Raw genomic sequence first — 8879 nt, 5'->3', positions numbered from 1 at the left:
GAATGGTGAGCATCACTAGGATCCTCTTGCACCAACAATAGGCCTCCAAAGAAGGGTTATGATAGCTATTGTAATTGGCAATTTGATCATCAGGAGTATAGATAAAAGTAGCTGGTGGACATGAGGATCATTTGGTAATGTACCTGCCTGAAGCCTGGTAGACCTCACATATCACCTAGAAAGGATTATAAGCACTGCTTGGCAAAGGGTGATCCAACTATTCTGGTACATGAGGAAAGTTATGGAAGCCAAATTTAGGCTTCCATATAGAAAGTGGAAATCTAGAACTCTACCTCCAGGGTAGCTTTCTAAGAAATGCTTCACATTCCATACACAGGACCCCAGAGGCAGGTGGAGCTCTGGAGTGTCAATATACGGATAAAACGATCATGTAGGGAAGAGGCCAACATTTTGGGGGAAATGGGAGCTTATTCCAAAAGAATATTTAAGATGGAGCCAACATTTTAAAAAGGAGAGAAAGAGCAGTCTGGACTAGAACATGCAGGCGGTGCTTAGTTTTATGTGAGGTATCTTATAAGAATACTACCACAACAAAGAAGCTAGTGTATCCTGTTAAGAGGAGTTGAAAAGATTCCAAATTGTCCCTATCAATGGGTTGGCAGGTTATAAATATAAGCAAACCCTCAATTGTCCGATCTCGGCTAAGGAGCTGCAGAGAGCGATCACGGCCCTCAAAATGCACTCAGCACTGGGACCGGACGGCTACACAGGAGAATTTTACAAAATCCTGAGAATACAAGTGTTGGGGCCCTTGCTAGGCTTTTACCAAGAGGTGGTTGAGGAGGGGCACTTCCCCAGGTACGCCAATACAGCACTGGTAAGCTTGATCACAAAGGTGGGCAAGGATCCACTGATGCCGAGCTCGTATAGACCCATTTCATTAATTAATGTAGACGTAAAAATCTTGCCGCGCATGCTAGCAGATAGGGTAGCCCCTTTGCTGGGGCGACTGATAAAAGATGACCAAGTAGGATTCATCTGGGGGAGGCACTATGTGCAGAATGTGTGCAAATTAATATCAGCATTGTTACAAACGCCGGGGAGAGAGAGGGGGGCCTTGCAGTAAGTCTGGACGCCGAGCGGGCGTTCGATCGTGTACATTGGACGTTCTTGTTTGAGACACTACATTGGGTAGGAATAGAAGGCTGGTATGTGCAGGCAATCCTAGCTCTGTACTCAGAGCCAAAAGCGCAGGTTCTGGTGAATGGGATACAGACCAATGAGTTTGAGATTGGGTGTGGTACCAGGCAGGGATGCCCACTCTCCCCACTGCTGTTTACCCTTTCACTGGAGCCCTTATTATGTAGTATTAGGCGGAATGAAAATATCAAAGGCTTGACCTTGTGGGGACATCCGGTTAAAATTCTGGCATACACGGATGATCTGCTGCTGCTTTTGAGCTCCGCCCAAACCTCACTAGCACATCTACTCAGCACAATCACTAAATACGGGGAGCTCGCGGGGTTGCATTTAAATCTTGATAAGTCACTAGCTATGCCCCTTCATGCAGATCTGAAGAAGGCTTGGACAGGACAATTCCCCTTAAAATGGGCAGAGGGACGCTTGAAATACTTGGGGGGTTATAATACCAGAAGATCTGAGTATGTTATACAAGGAAAATATAGGGTCTCAATTAGAGAGGACCAGGCGCACTTTAAGACTATGGGGAGACTGCCCGCTTTCATTAGTAGGAAGAATAGGGTTGGTTAATATGATGGAGATACCAAGATGGCTTTACCAGTTCCAGGCGCTCCCGTTGTATTTGAGAAAAAGAGAAGAAAAACTGTTCCATAAGGCAATACAGCAGTTCTTATGGAGGGGCAAACGGCCCAGGTTACCAATAAATGTGCTGCAGAAACCAAAGGAGCAGGGAGGGATGGGGCTGCTAAATGTTAGATACCTAACTGTGTCCTGTTCCTTGAGGCATGTGCGAGACTGGTTAACAGAGCAGCAGGACTTCACTGCAACACAGATAGAACAGGGTATGTCTCCCAGGGCACACTTGAGATGGCTGCTGCATGCGCCAGGGGCGATGGCGCAACAGGGGGTATCTGGGAACTTATTAATAGCTACAGCTAGGGCAGCATGGCGGTGGTTATGCCGAAGGCGACTCCCTTTGTGGCTCTGTATCATAACCCGGACTTTCCTGAGGTGTCCACATCAGCAGCCTTTGCACGTTGGCAGGGCCTGGGAATGCGATACATATACCAGATAGTGGATGAGGAGGGCAAACGTAAAGCCTTCACAGAACTGCAGAGAGAGTATGCGGTGCCACAAACTGATTATTTTGCATACATACAAGTACACCATTATGTCACCTCATTAGGTTGGGTCAATTTATGTGAAGATGTGCAGGATGTCTTAAGTTCGGCCCTCACGCTGGGTGTACAGAATAGGGTCCCTCTCCGATTCTACCACAGATTCTTGCAAGAGACTACACCTGAACTGGATTGTACAAAAAAAGTGGGTGCCTGGACAGCGGAGTTGGAAGCAGCGGTATCGGAGGAATTATTTTGGAGATACATACGGACCATTCAAGTAAGCTCTCCATTCCTTAAGTTTTGGGAACTTCGATACAAATTTGTACTTCGCTTATATATCTCGCCGATTAGGGTGAAAAAAGCGGGCTTTGGAGAGTCAGGAGCATGCCCTAAGTGCGGAAAGGATCCGGCCACTCTTGGACATATGTTCTGGACATGTAAATATATAGAGGCCTTTTGGGCACAGATATTGGCAGAAGTATCCAGGCAATGGGGCTGTCAGGTTAAAAGGCACCCATTACTGTTTGAGCAGTTCCAACATGTGAAACCCGCCCAGCCTGGATTCCTCCGGTTCATGAAAAAAGCAGTCCTAATAGGGAAGCAGGTTATTCTATTTCTTTGGAGAAAAGAAGAGGCCCCCTCGCTAGGGGTGTGGAGAGTACGTATGATGGAGCTACTGAAAATGGAGAGATGCGGAATAACATCCTTGGACTCAGAGGAAGGGAAATCCCTGCAACGGACTTGGGAAAGATTTTGGGATACATTGCAGCCAAGAGCGAGGAGTGGGATTCTTAATTAAGTGCACCCAGCATCTCTGGATGCTCACACGCCCGCACATACACATGTACATATATGCATAAAGGTACGCACACACAGGTATAATGCGATAAGTATTAAAGCTGAAGGTACAGAGGAGTGGGGGGGTTGGGTGAGGGAGGTTAGGAGGGGAGGGAGCTGAAAGGGGGGGGTAGTAGAACTCTGTTGAAAACTGTTTTGTATTTTGTCTTGAACCATGCAATAAACATGATTTAAACATAAATACAAGCAAAAAATTTTATTTAAAATAGCTTCAGATGGAATGTATGATGAAGAGGTAGATTTCAAAAATCTGGTGGAAAACATAAGCAATGGACCACAGCGATACCAAGTTTCAAATTACATTGCAGTGATTGGATGGATCAAAATGGTGATGCAATATGTTAAAGATGGTATAAAACCAAAGAGAGTAAACATTTAGCAGCAAATTAAATTCACTATGGAATCTATATAGACAAATACACGTGTGATGGAAAAGAATGTAGCAGACGTGAAGGGGCTAATACTACTGTCCACCTGGCCAGACAGATGATGAAGTGCTAATAGAAATTTAGGAACGCTAACAACCTGGATAATTCAACTCACAGGTTAGTATTGCATTACTACAGTATTGAGTGAGTAAATGTCACATGAAAAAATGCTGGGAAGGTAACGATGTTAGATCAGCAATTCCCTTGCTATGGGTTGCAACTCCAAATCCTTGTTTGGGCTTGAAAGCACAGCAGCAAAAAAAAAAAAGAAAAACCATCTCCAGAGTGTGGTGTCATTGAACTGTGCAGGCCAATAAAGTCCTATAATTTCTAATGCAAACCCTTGGCTGATGCTACATTGGTCTTGCATGAATGAAAGAGGCAAGGATGAAATTACAGTTTTGATTTCTGCTGGGAAACTGGGTCATGGGCCAAAAGCATTTGTTAAGCACTATTCTAGGTGAAATAAATGACTGCTTCATGGAGCAGCTGATTTAGCGACCAAGAAGGAGGTGATTTAGATGCTAGTAATCCTTAGCTCTTGCCCCAAACCCTATGTTCCACTGTTGGGACCACTTGATAATAGTTATCATAATGATTATATTTGACTAATAACTGGAAGGAGGACACTAGTGAAATTTACTATGCTACTATTTGAGAGATTATGATAAAAGGAAAATGGTTAGAAAAAAAACTAGAAACAGCAGTTGCAAAGGTTAAGAGTATATTATGCATGGATGTTATCTTATCTTGAAAGCCCAGACCAGATGAGTTCCACATATTTAAAAAGACAGAAGGCAGGCCAAACAGCTGCCAGCATAGTTAAAAGGTAAGGTGAGGCTATTATAGTTAAAAAGAGGTCTTACAAAAATCAAAATTGGATCCAAGTGAAGAAAAGGGGTTGGAAAGAAGCATAGATAATAGCAAGTTAGATGCCAAGCACAAAATAATTTTAAAAGAAGCTTGCTGTTACGGATGTATCCTGATGTGACCAAGGTAACGCAGAGGAGGCGACAAGCTTTTCTTAAGCTGCGCCCCACTGCGTTTCAGTTGGGGGGCCTTTTTTGGCTAAATTATCCCTGTAAATGTGTGGTGAAGTTGAATGCTGTAAAGTATGTGTTTTTTGAACCTTTGCAGCTGAAAGCGTTCCTGGACTCCCGGGGGGGGGGGGGGGGGGGGGCTCCTTCTCTGTCACCTGGAACAGAGATTGCACCTACACCTCAGTTATAATTGTCTTCCACATCTCCCTTCAGAGTCTCTTTTGTGTTGGAATGTATTATAGTTTAAATTTTTTTCCCAGAATAGTGGCTTGGTCATTAGCTTCTGTTGTGGACTAATATGGGAGGTGGGAGTGTATGTTGGGGGTAGTGGTTTCCTGTGTAAAGATGTACTTACAGTTCTCCGAGGACAAGCAGGCTGCTTGTTCTCACGACTGGGGTTGACGTCCGCGGCAGCCCCCACCAACCGGAAAAAGCTTCGCGGGACGGTCGGCACGCAGGGCACGCCCACCGCGCATGCGCGGCCGTCTTCCCGCCCGTGCGCGACCGCTCCCGCCAGTTACTTTTTTCCCGCGACTGAGAGAGTCGTGTTTTTGCAACTCTCTCGTTTCAGCCGCCGGAATTTTCGACCGCGTTTACGCGGGTCGTCGCTCTTGGCCCTTTTGGCCTCTTCTTCTTTCAGTTTCGTTTGTTATCCAAAAAAAAAAAAAAAAAAAAAGAATTTTGCGCGTGTGGAGCACGCGCTCCTCCTTTTTCCCTCGCTTTCTAGCGGGGACGCCTCGTTGCGGCCTAGTGGCCGCTCGGTCGGTTTCAATTTTCGTGGTGTGATTTTAGCCACCATTGCCGACTTTGACTTCGCCGACGCGATTTTTCCGTCGATGTCCTCGAAGGTCCCGAGTGGATTTAAAAAGTGTGGTCGCTGCGGCCGGCCGATCTCGCAGACCGACACCCACGCTTGGTGCCTCCAGTGCCTCGGGCCGGAGCACAATCTCAAGTCGTGTGCTTTGTGTCTCGGTCTCCGGAAACGGACTCAGGTTGCGAGGCAAGTTCTGCGGGACCGTCTTTTTGGAACTTGCGCCGGCCCCTCGACGTCGACCTCGACGGCATCGGTATCGAAGGCCGGTTCTTCGGTACCGGTATCGATGCCCGAGACATCGGCACCGATGGCAGCGACCCCAGGAGAACAGGTCCCGTCGGCCCGCCGGTCCGCCGGCGAGAGTGGGGTAGAGAGACCGCGTGGGCAGTCGGCCCCGGTCACTCCCTCAACTCGTGAGCCACGGGACCGAACCCTGTCGGACCCGGTACCTCGAGACCGAGGGGGATCGACCTCCTCCTCCTCCATGCCCTCCGGCACCGGTGACGTGCACCGGAAGAAGGACAAGAAGCGCCGTCACCGGGAGCCCTCGGTGCCTGAGGAGGTGTCGACGCCGAAGCGTCATCACAGAGAGGAGAGATCTCCGTCGGTGGTGGAGGGTACCGACGCGTCGGGGTTCCGGCACCTCGGTGCCGTCTCCTGGCCCCCAGCAGCTTCTGGCACCGACACCCTTGCCGGCCCCACCGCCTTTCTCGGCAGCGGGCCTGGACGAGTGCCTCAGAGCCATCCTTCCGGGGCTCCTGGAAGGGCTGATGCGCCAGGCTGTGCCGGCGCCGGGGGTGCTTGCGCCCTCGGCGCCGATGACTGTGGCGCCGGCGAGCTCTAGCCCGGCGCCGGGGCAGTCGACACCGCCGCCGCTTGCGGTGCCGGTCTCGACAGCCACGCAGGTGGAGTCCCCGTCGACGTCGATGGAGGGAGCTCCGTCCCCGCCGGCGCGGGAGTCCACCGCTCGACGACACCGAGGCCTCGGTGCCTCGACGTCGAGCCGGGCCCGGTACCGGACTCAGCTACATGAGCTAATGTCCGATACCGAGGATGAGGACTCGTGGGGGGAAGAGGAGGACCCGAGATATTTCTCCTCAGAGGAGTCTACGGGCCTTCCCTCGGACCCCACGCCGTCACCGGAGAGGAAGCTCTCACCTCCTGAGAGTCTCTCCTTTGCCTCCTTTGTGCGGGATATGTCTATAAGCATTCCCTTTCCCGTGGTCTCTGTGGAAGAGCCGAGGGCCGAGATGCTCGAGGTCCTCGACTATCCATCACCACCTAGAGAGTCCTCCACGGTACCGCTGCACAATGTCCTGAAGGAGACGCTGCTCCGGAACTGGGTGCGACCATTAACTAATCCCACCATTCCCAAGAAAGCAGAGTCCCAGTACAGGATCCACTCTGACCCAGAGCTCATGCGGCCCCAGTTGCCCCATGACTCAGCGGTCGTGGATTCTGCTCTCAAGAGGGCACGGAGTTCGAGGGATACCGCCTCGGCGCCCCCGGGGCGGGAGTCTCGCACTCTGGACTCATTTGGGAGGAAGGCCTACCAGTCCTCCATGCTCGTGACCCGCATCCAATCGTACCTGCTCTATATGAGCATCCACATGCGGACCAATGTGCAACAGCTGGCGGACCTGGTCGATAAGCTCCCGCCGGAGCAGTCCAGGCCTTATCAGGAGGTGGTCAGGCAGCTGAAGGCGTGCAGAAAGTTCCTGTCCAGGGGGATTTTTGACACCTGTGACGTGGCATCTCGTGCTGCGGCCCAAGGTATAGTGATGCGCAGGCTCTCATGGCTGCGTGCCTCTGACCTGGACAACCGCACCCAGCAGAGACTGGCCGACGTCCCTTGCCGGGGGGATAACATTTTCGGTGAGAAGGTCGAGCAGATGGTGGACCAACTGCATCAGCGGGAAACCGCTCTCGACAAGCTCTCCCACCGGGCGCCTTCAGCACCCGCCCCCACGGGTGGGCGTTTTTCCCGGGCACGGCAGGCTGCACCCTATTCTTTTGCAAAGCGTAGGTACAACCAGCCGGCCCGAAGGCCTCGTCAGGCACAGGGACAGCCCCAGCGCGCTCGTTCTCGTCAACAGCGTGCGCCTAAGCAGCCCCCTGCGCCTCCACAGCAAAAGCCGGGGACGGGCTTTTGACTGGATCCACAGGAACATAGCCGCCCTACAAGTGTCCGTACCGGACGATCTGCCGGTCGGAGGGAGGTTAAAATTTTTTCACCAAAGGTGGCCTCTCATAACCTCCGACCAGTGGGTTCTCCAAATAGTGCGGTGCGGATACGCCCTGAATTTGGCCTCCCTGCCTCCAAATTGTCCTCCAGGAGCTCAGTCTTTCAGCTCCCATCACAAGCAGGTACTTGCAGAGGAACTCTCCGCCCTTCTCAGCGCCAATGCGGTCGAGCCCGTACCACCCGGGCAGGAAGGGCAGGGATTCTATTCCAGGTACTTCCTTGTGGAAAAGAAAACAGGGGGGATGCGTCCCATCCTAGACCTGAGAGGCCTGAACAAATTCCTGGTCAAAGAAAAGTTCAGGATGCTTTCCTTGGGCACCCTTCTGCCAATGATTCAGAAAAACGATTGGCTATGTTCCCTGGATTTAAAGGACGCATACACTCACATCCCGATACTGCCAGCTCACAGACAGTATCTCAGATTCCGCCTGGGCGCACGGCACTTTCAGTATTGTGTGCTGCCCTTTGGGCTCGCCTCTGCCCCACGAGTGTTTACAAAGTGCCTCGTGGTGGTAGCGGCCTACCTACGCAAGCTGGGAGTGCACGTGTTCCCATATCTCGACGATTGGCTGGTCAAGAACACCTCGGAGGCAGGAGCCCTCCGGTCCATGCAGTGCACTATTCAACTTCTGGAGCTGCTGGGGTTTGTGATAAATTACCCAAAGTCCCATCTCCAGCCAACTCAGTCTCTGGAATTCATAGGAGCGCTGCTGAATTCCCAGACGGCTCAGGCCTACCTTCCCGAAGCGAGGGCCACCAATCTCTTGGCCCTGGCTTCGCAGACCAGAGCGTCTCAGCAGATCACAGCTCGGCAGATGTTGAGACTTCTGGGTCATATGGCCTCCACAGTTCATGTGACTCCCATGGCTCGTCTTCACATGAGATCTGCTCAATGGACCCTAGCTTCCCAGTGGTTCCAAGCCACCGGGAATCTAGAAGATGTCATCCGCCTCTCCACCAGTTGTCGCACTTCACTGCTCTGGTGGACCATCCGGACCAATTTGACCCTGGGACGTCCATTCCAAGTTCCGCAGCCCACGAAAGTGCTGACGACGGATGCATCTCGCCTGGGGTGGGGAGCCCATGTCGATGGGCTCCACACTCAGGGTCTGTGGTCCCTCCAGGAAAAGGATCTGCAGATCAACCTCCTGGAGCTCCGAGCGATCTGGAACGCACTGAAGGCTTTCAGAGATCGGCTGTCCTGTCAAATTA

The sequence above is a fragment of the Microcaecilia unicolor genome, chromosome 4 (genome assembly GCF_901765095.1).
Source record: "Microcaecilia unicolor chromosome 4, aMicUni1.1, whole genome shotgun sequence".
Classification (NCBI taxonomy): domain Eukaryota; kingdom Metazoa; phylum Chordata; class Amphibia; order Gymnophiona; family Siphonopidae; genus Microcaecilia; species Microcaecilia unicolor.
The sequence above is the reverse complement of the archived record's forward strand: the minus strand, read 5'-3'. Positions refer to the sequence as shown.